This window comes from Triticum dicoccoides, chromosome 3A, assembly GCF_002162155.2.
Source record: "Triticum dicoccoides isolate Atlit2015 ecotype Zavitan chromosome 3A, WEW_v2.0, whole genome shotgun sequence".
Classification (NCBI taxonomy): domain Eukaryota; kingdom Viridiplantae; phylum Streptophyta; class Magnoliopsida; order Poales; family Poaceae; genus Triticum; species Triticum dicoccoides.
In genome coordinates, this window is record NC_041384.1 from 4870461 (window position 1) to 4878858 (window position 8398).

At 40.3% G+C, this 8398-nt stretch overlaps 1 long non-coding RNA gene across 1 annotated transcript; it reads right to left on the reverse strand.

Moving 5' to 3' along the window:
• Positions 1 to 3836: 3836 nt before the first annotated feature.
• LOC119271417 lies at positions 3837 to 4895 on the reverse strand. Its single transcript, XR_005134522.1, has 3 exons — positions 4868 to 4895; positions 4535 to 4581; positions 3837 to 3894 (listed from the first exon to the last, which is right to left on the reverse strand). It is a non-coding gene; the product is annotated as an uncharacterized LOC119271417 (long non-coding RNA).
• Between the last annotated feature and the right edge of the window lie 3503 nt (positions 4896 to 8398).

An 8398-nucleotide genomic window follows, 5' to 3' on the forward strand; every position in this document is an offset into this window, starting at 1 on the left:
GCTGTGATAAATGGCGCGGTTGGGTTACCCACGTCCGTATTGATGAGAATCCCGTAAATGGGGGACACGATCTCTGCTTTGACAAGACATGCCAAGGAAACCGCCTCGCAAAACGCGCTGGGGTGGGGAAGTAAAAACAATACAAATAAAGGCTTGGCCATAGTGTGATGTCACGCTGCGGAATACGTCAGCAGATTAGACTTGTGTTAATATTATTCTCTCTATGGCAATATGTGGAAACTTATTTTGCAGAGTCGGACACTACCCTTAGTGTTTACCAAACTTTTATGAAGAACTTGGAGGAGGAACCCGCCTTGCAATGCTGAAGACAATCTGCGCGCTGGACTCGTCCTAATTGAAGCCTGGTTCAGGGGCTACTGAGGGAGTCCTTTATTAGGGGGTGTCCGGGTAGCCGGACTATACCTTCAGCCGGACTCCTGGACTATGAAGATACAAGATTGAAGACTTCGTCCCGTGTCCGGATGGGACTTTCCTTGGCGTGGAAGGCAAGCTTGGCGATGCGGATATTCAGATCTCCTACCATTGTAACCAACTTTGTGTAACCCTAACCCTCTCCGGTGTCTATATAAACCGGAGGGTTTTAGTCCGTAGGACAAACCTCAACATACAACAATCATACCATAGGCTAGCTTCTAGGGTTTAGCCTCCTTGATCTCGTGGTAGATCTACTCTTGTACTACCCATATCATCAATATTAATCAAGCAGGACGTAGGGTTTTACCTCCATCAAGAGGGCCCGAACCTGGGTAAAACATTGTGTCCCTCGTCTCCTATTACCATCCGCCTATACGCACAGTTCGGGACCCCCTACCCGAGATCCGCCGGTTTTGACACCGACAATCGGCGCTTCAGCATTAAGCTCGAGGAGACCTTCGATGTTGAAAAGGTACGCAACGGCGACAAGTGTTTTTTCGTAATTAAGCATGACTTCAACTATTTCAACGTGTAATTTTCATCTTTTACAATTTGAGTATAGCTTATCCCATGCCATGCAAGACGCTATGTCTTGGAGAGGATGGATTTTGAAGACCATGAAAATTTTGAAACGAAGAAAATTCACCTAAGGACCCATCACGATGTGGATTTTGAAGTAAATCTATATAATGCTGAGAGCGTAACCAATTTTGGTTGCAAAATTTGGGAACCATTTTGCAAGATGTATGGTTTTGATGAGGGTATGCTTGTCACCATGGATCTTGGTGATCCTGACATCGACCAAGACAATATGGACATTTGGGTCCTTGTTGACACGCCTCCAGTTCTACCGCTATGTGAGTTTCTCAAACATAGTTAATTATTAACTAATTTATATTGTTTATTTCAAAATAGTTGACAACTTATTTCCATTGACAGCTTATTTTCATTGTTCAAACAATGTGCGGAACATGGTAGACAAACCCACTGCACCGATGGATCCGAGTTAACTTATCAGGAGGAAAATCATCTGGTCGGATTTTGTACTGATCTTGAGAATTACAATATCTACAATCAAACTCCTCAACATTATGGTCAATATGTGCCACTAGTGCACGTGTTGAACTATGGTAACTACCATGGAGATACCCTGGTAAGATTTTTTACTATTACGACATCCGTGCATCTTTTGCATACTTCTAAAACTAGTACATCATTGCTAACTATGAAGTTATAACTATGTTTTTCAACAAAGAATCCCAGAGGATTGTGTTCCTCATTTGATGTATCAGAATGGCAGCCTTCGTGTTTTGAACATATATCCAGGTCATCCTACGAATCTCAACTGTCCATACCGGATTTCTAAAAGAAGTGGAGACATGCTAATCAGAGAATGGAAAAAATGTGGACAGCCGTAAGGAGGTTCTTGGAAGCAAAAGGAAGCGCCGCGCAAGAATTGGAGACAGGATGATCTCCATTCTCCATAATGGAGAGTCAGGGTCTATATTGTTTTATGCTATTTTACCTTAAATAGGGTATTTAGGTCCCGCATAATACTGATGATCATGTGCCAAGAACAATTAAGTAGGGTTGGTTCGATGACTATCAGGATGATGATCGTATGACTTGTTATTAATAACGAGTAGAAGTTGTATGATGATGATTAGTATGACTTGTTATTATGATGATGCATGATGCGAGCATGAAGAGTTATTATATATCTGTGGGTGAAATGAACATGGATTGGATTGAAGTGAAGGCAACATGCATGTGGTGCATGTTGAAATTAGTACAATGCAAACTTGATCAAGTTAGGATTAATATTACTTTCGACATACACCACATGTTGCCTCACTTCAATCTAAGTCATATTTAGGCATAGCAGTTGCAGTAGCACGGAGATAACAGAGGACGCATCTCTCTATTAGCTACCTATAACAACCTAAATTAACCCCAAAACCCCTAAACCACCTCCTTTCGAAAAAAATCAGCCCCTGAAATGATGACGCGTGGAAGCTTATTGGTCCCGGTTAGTGCTACCAACCGGGACCAAAGGCCCTCCTGACTGGGCTCCCCGGAGCGGCCACGTGGAGGCCCATCTGTCCCGGTTGGAATAAGAACCGGGACTAAAGCCTAGGGCATTAGTAACGACCCTTTAGTCCCGGTTACCCAACCGGGACAGATGGGCCTTATGAAACGGGACAAATGGCCCTTTTTCTACCAGTGTAAAATAATAAAGTACCACCAGGCTGAGCTCTAATTTTCACTCAGCTAACACAAATGCATTTTACACTATCCATGTACTACTCTTGATGTCCATTTGGAGTAGGATTTGCAAGTGAATGTTTATCTACCGTTGTACTCAAGTTAACTTAAATTAGGTCAGATGAATCAGATACTTCTTCCAATTGCATGAACGGATCAACAAGGCATGCATACTATACTGCCACTTTTGCCTCAGAAATGAAACTTTTCTATCTTTGATCATGTCTCTAAGAAAAAGTATTAAGAGAAACAAACTATGACGATAAACAAATGACCAAACATAGAAGTATGTACTTTAGGTACACATCAGCCATGACATTACCTTGTCTTTGAAGAACACATCCAACTCATCCTGCTATCCGGCAAACTGTGATCACCCCCAAGCCTGAAATCCTCGACGCTCCATCCAACCTCTGCATGGCAGTAAAGCGAAATCAAGATGTATGTCATGATAAAGCTCTTCAAAAAAATCAGTGCTCTTAACTAATGCATCTAAAAAATAATTATTTGGCTACAGAAATAGTTGCAAGACTATGTGAACAATTAAGTCTCAAACCCTTCAAAATGCGCTGGCCCTTCGCTCTGGCAGAACCTATTTCATGACAAAACAATCATGAAATTCTATCAGGTGACCGTAGGATATTGTAATTAACAAAAAGGATTAATAAACGATATTATATTGTATCCAACTACCGAATAACCAAGCAGACTAAAGGGATGAAGAGGCATACACAACATCAGGTACATTGACGGCCGCTACTAGCGATGCTTCTGTGGAGAGTTGTGGTCGCTGCTACCTCTACAACAACAGTGTTGTCGGACAAATTGGTGATGCATTGTACAAGTTATACTTCGGCTCGAACCTTCTCAAGACAGGTCACAGGCATCTAAGAAATAAGAGAAAAATAGGAAAAAAATAAGATGGTGATTTGGTTAATTTGAAGGAACTGTAATTTGCAGGGAAGGGCGATGACTTTGCAACTCGATGCTCACCCTCACTATCAGCCGTCAGGTAGAAACAATTTGTGCGTGCACCGGGGGTCCTCTTATTCCATTTCATCTGCTCCCTGTGCCACATCTGCAGCATCCACAAGCTATAGATATTTGGAGGAGCAGACCACTACTGCTTCTATGTTGAAGGTATTACAACAGGTAAAACGGCATCCTGAACCAAATTTTATAAAGAAAAGTAACCTACAGCAGAAGTAGGTATTTACTCTATGCAAAAAAAGATACTACGATACAATACATGATAATGCCTAGTCGAACTGATGCATCTGTTAGCTACAAATGGTAGTAGGACAGTACTAAAAGGACCTACTATTCAATTCCAGTCTCTAGAGAACAAAATCACATTGATCCTATGTTCTTAAAATGATAAACCAGTACTAAAGAGCTGATATTCCAAATCTGAGTGCTCACTAATTAAATGAGAATCCTAAGCAAAGACAAATGATGAAAATAAATTATGTCTGGAAAGGATGTTTTCGGTAGTTAATTGATCATTATATGGGTGCAGACCAAACAAATATAGTATATTCAGCAAAGACAAATTATATAGAGAAACAACGTTAATTGATCATTATATGGTTGCAAATCATATAGTATATAAATCATTTATATTTCCATTGCTAACTCAATAGAGAAATGAAGTAAATATAGTATATTCAGCAAAGACAAACTATATGGGTGCAGTCGAAAAAAGTGTATGCGTTAGTCTACTCCTTGATGATTAAAAGACTAATATACTCTAAAGGACAATTTTTGTCCAATGAAGAAACACTCTCCTGATACTCATCTGGCTGGCCGGACTTGGTATCTCAGTGGTTCATACCATCATTCTTCCTTTCTTTCTTCTCTACCTGTAGTGTTCCTTCACAGCTGCACCGGGGCACAAAATGAGCATAGAGACACATAATGGAAAATAGTTTTCTATAATGTGTGACGACCTATTACTAAAACCGCAACCAAGTGATAGAGGCTAAGGTGTCCCGATGTTTCAATGAGATGGTGGCTATCGTTTTCTATGGGAGTCGACCAAGTTAACAATTATACACATACCACACCAATAACATCAAATAAAAAGGTCGGCCTGAGCATGTAGTTCAAAATGGGTACTGATATTTAGATACAAATGGTTGAAAAAAAATTGCATGGAGAAGGTTACCTTAAATTTACGTCGGCAAAAAATTCAACCTCTTCTGCTTTGGGCACTCAATGCTTGTTTTATTGCAAAAGAATTCTTTCTTTCTTGCATCAATCTGTGTTGAAGTGAAACACTCGCTAAAGTAGAAGCCTAGTCTAGTCATAAAGATAAGGAACTACTTTAAAATGAATCAGATTGTCCACATTCAATAACAAGAATGAATATCTTCATTTACAGTCATATTCAACATACCCTTAAGTTGACTAAAATAGACTTGTTGTAATTTATACAAAAGAAATACATGAGATAAGTCACCTACCTCATCTATCATTTAGGAGAGGGTTAGTATATGAAGAAAGAGGCAACTACATGATAGAAAATTACATCTTTGAAATTCTGTATAGGTAGACAAATGAAAATAGACCAACAGAACACATACGGCCTGATTAACATAATCAGGGAGAACAGAAAAATACACGTAAGAGTCCTCGCTTCAGCAACGGCAAGCAACAACCACATATATCCATCACATGTAAAGGGGAGACGGAAACTACCTTATTTGAGGACTAAATTATCAGACTGGTGTAGCTACGATACATGCCACAACTAAACAAATCAACATGAATTTTTTCTGTGCAGATCTCATAGGGTAGTAATCAACTGGAGCAAAACCAAGAACAAAAGGAAACAAGGAGAGGGTTCCTACAGATTTTGCCATATACAAATATACATCATTGCAGTGCTTGCCTGGAAGCTCCTTCATTAGGAAATCAATGGCCTAACGGAAGCTCGTCCACCCCAACATAAAGCACTCATCTATAAACAAGATTTCTACATTGTCGGTTGACCACTGCACATCAACAGAAATTCTAAGTACATGCCACAATGGCTTCACAGAACTGCTTGCAAAATATAATCAAAAGTAGTGACCACAATCACATTGTGTAATTTCTCCTTGTCAAAGCACCCAAGAATCCAACCAACAAGGTTCGATAGCAAAATGAATGAGGAGTGACATACCTCAACCTTGTAGTACAGACCCATAGGATAAACTGATCCTAAGCTTGACTCCAATCCTTCAATAACAACTTTTTGGCAATCATCTAAAATCTATTTAGGCCGACTCATCAACAATTTTTTTCTCCTTCCCAAAAGACTCAAGAGTGCAAGGAATAAGGTCCTGTAGGAAAAAAACACACTAGTAGAAAAACGGCCCAATGTGAAGCACATTAGTACCGGTTTGTAACAAAACCGGAACTAATGTGTTCATTAGTGCCGGTTCGAAACGGCTAGGCGGCCGGAGCTAATTATTACCAGTTTGTTGCGAACCTTTAGTATCGGTTCGTGGCACGAACTGGTACTAAAGAGGATGTGGCACGCCGTGGTCCGGCTGGGGTCCCACGAGCGCCTTTAGTACCGGTTTGTACCACAAACCAGTACTAGAGGTTTGGAGTTGCAGCTGTTTTTTAGTCCCACCTCGCTCGGCTAACAGGGTTTTTACCACCTTAAATATGTTACTTCTCAAACTATCACAAGCACTTGGTCTTCATTGCACTCTATGTGTAGAATTTGTGGCCGCAATATGAGTGTTCACCGGTTTCTAAACCGTTGAGGTCTCATATTGACAATTCAGATTGTACACAAAAAGATCAATGATGATCAATGTATGTTTTATGTATATTTTTTCATGTTCACACCCTCACTCTGTCCTCTCAAACTCCGGACTTTTTTGCGTTCAGCAGGCACCATTCAAAGCCACGTTATCAATTTTCAACCCTTTCTGACATAATTTGCTATTTTTAATGCATTTACTGATTTGTTTTGAGCTAAATGGCCCTAAAATTGAAAAGCACTACAAATGAACTCTGAAAAGGTTTAAACTTGGCATGGTATCATCATTTCACACACATAGCATGTGCAAAAAAGTAGAGAGGGTCACGGCAAAAACGGGATGCACTTCGTGTACAAACTGCACATTCTCTTTCAAAGTATCAAGGTTTGAGATGAAAACTCATCTGTTACACCGGCAATTCAAAACTTTAATAACTTATTACAACTCCGGACTTTTTTTGTATTCAGCAAGCACCATTCAAAGCCACGTCATCAATTTTCAACCCTTTCGGACATAGTTAGCTATTTTTAATGCATTTACTGATTTGTTTTGAGCTAAATGGCCATGAAATTAAAAAGCACTAAGAATGAACTCTGAAAAGGTTAAAACTTGGCATGGTATCATCATTTCACCCGCATAGCATGCGCAAAAAAGTAGAGAGGATCATGGCCAAAGCTGGATGCACTTCGTGTACAAATTGGACAATCTCTTTCAAAGTATCAGGGTTTCGGACGAAAACTCATCTGTTACACCGGCAATTCAAAATTTTAATAACTTATTACAACTCCAGAAAAGAAAAAAACTATATAAAAAATTACTCAGAAATAGATAGAAGAAAATAAATAAAGCAGAAAAGAAAAAAACTATATAAAAAATTTACTAAAAAATAAATAGAAGAAAATAAATAAAGCAGAAAAGAAAAAAACTATATAAAAAACTACTCAGAAATAAATAGAAGAAAATAAATAAAGCAGAAAATAAAAAACTATATAAAAAACTACTCATAAATAAATAAAGAAAATAAATAAAGCAGAAAAGAAAAAAACTATATAAAAAACTGCTTAGAAATAAATAGAAGAAAATAAACAAAGTAGAAAATAAAAATATATATATATAAATTACTCAAAAATAAATAGAAGAAAATAAATAATGCAGAAAAGAAAAAAACTATATAAAAAATTGTTGGGGCGCTGCCCAGTGGGCCTGCCAGACCTCGGGTGTGCAAATTCAGGCCCAGAAGGGCCAGCAGGCTCACAGGGCAGCGCGCCATAGTTAGGCCCACAAGCCTGGTATATAGAGGAGTTCGAAGGAGCAGCCACGACTGGGTTTATAAATCAGTGTGGTTACCCTTCGCCCAGCGAGGTGGGACTAAACTTTGCGCCCCTCACCTGGCAGCGCACCCCCTTTAGTACCGGGTCATGGCTCCACCCGGTACTAAAGATAGGGTCTTTAGTACCGGTTGGAGCCACCAACCGGTACTAAAGGTCACCACCCGGTACTAAAGGGCTACCCTTCCCGCCGCTTGGCCTGGCCAAAATTGACCTTTAGTACCGGTTGGTGGCTCCAACCGGTACTAAAGGCCCATCCTATATAAGCGGCACTTACAAATTTCGTCAATTTTTATCCGCCGGCCCCATCGCCACCCCTCGTCGGCGCCCCCGTCGCCGCCCCGTCCCCGTCGCCCGTCCCCGTCGCCCGCCACACTTCAAAATGAAGAACATATCCATGAAGGTGGCGGAAGTTGTTGCTTATACAAATCCCCCCGAAGCAACCTTCCATTGCAACCCGATTCCAGCCGGCTATGCTCGTGTCGTGGTTGATGAGGTGGTGGACCAATATTCGGGGCTAGAGCTTGACATTCCTGGACATCACGAGGAGCACACACTGGGAGAGGCCATACATCGTATCATCCTATGGAGAAAGGATTGCATCTTCTTTCG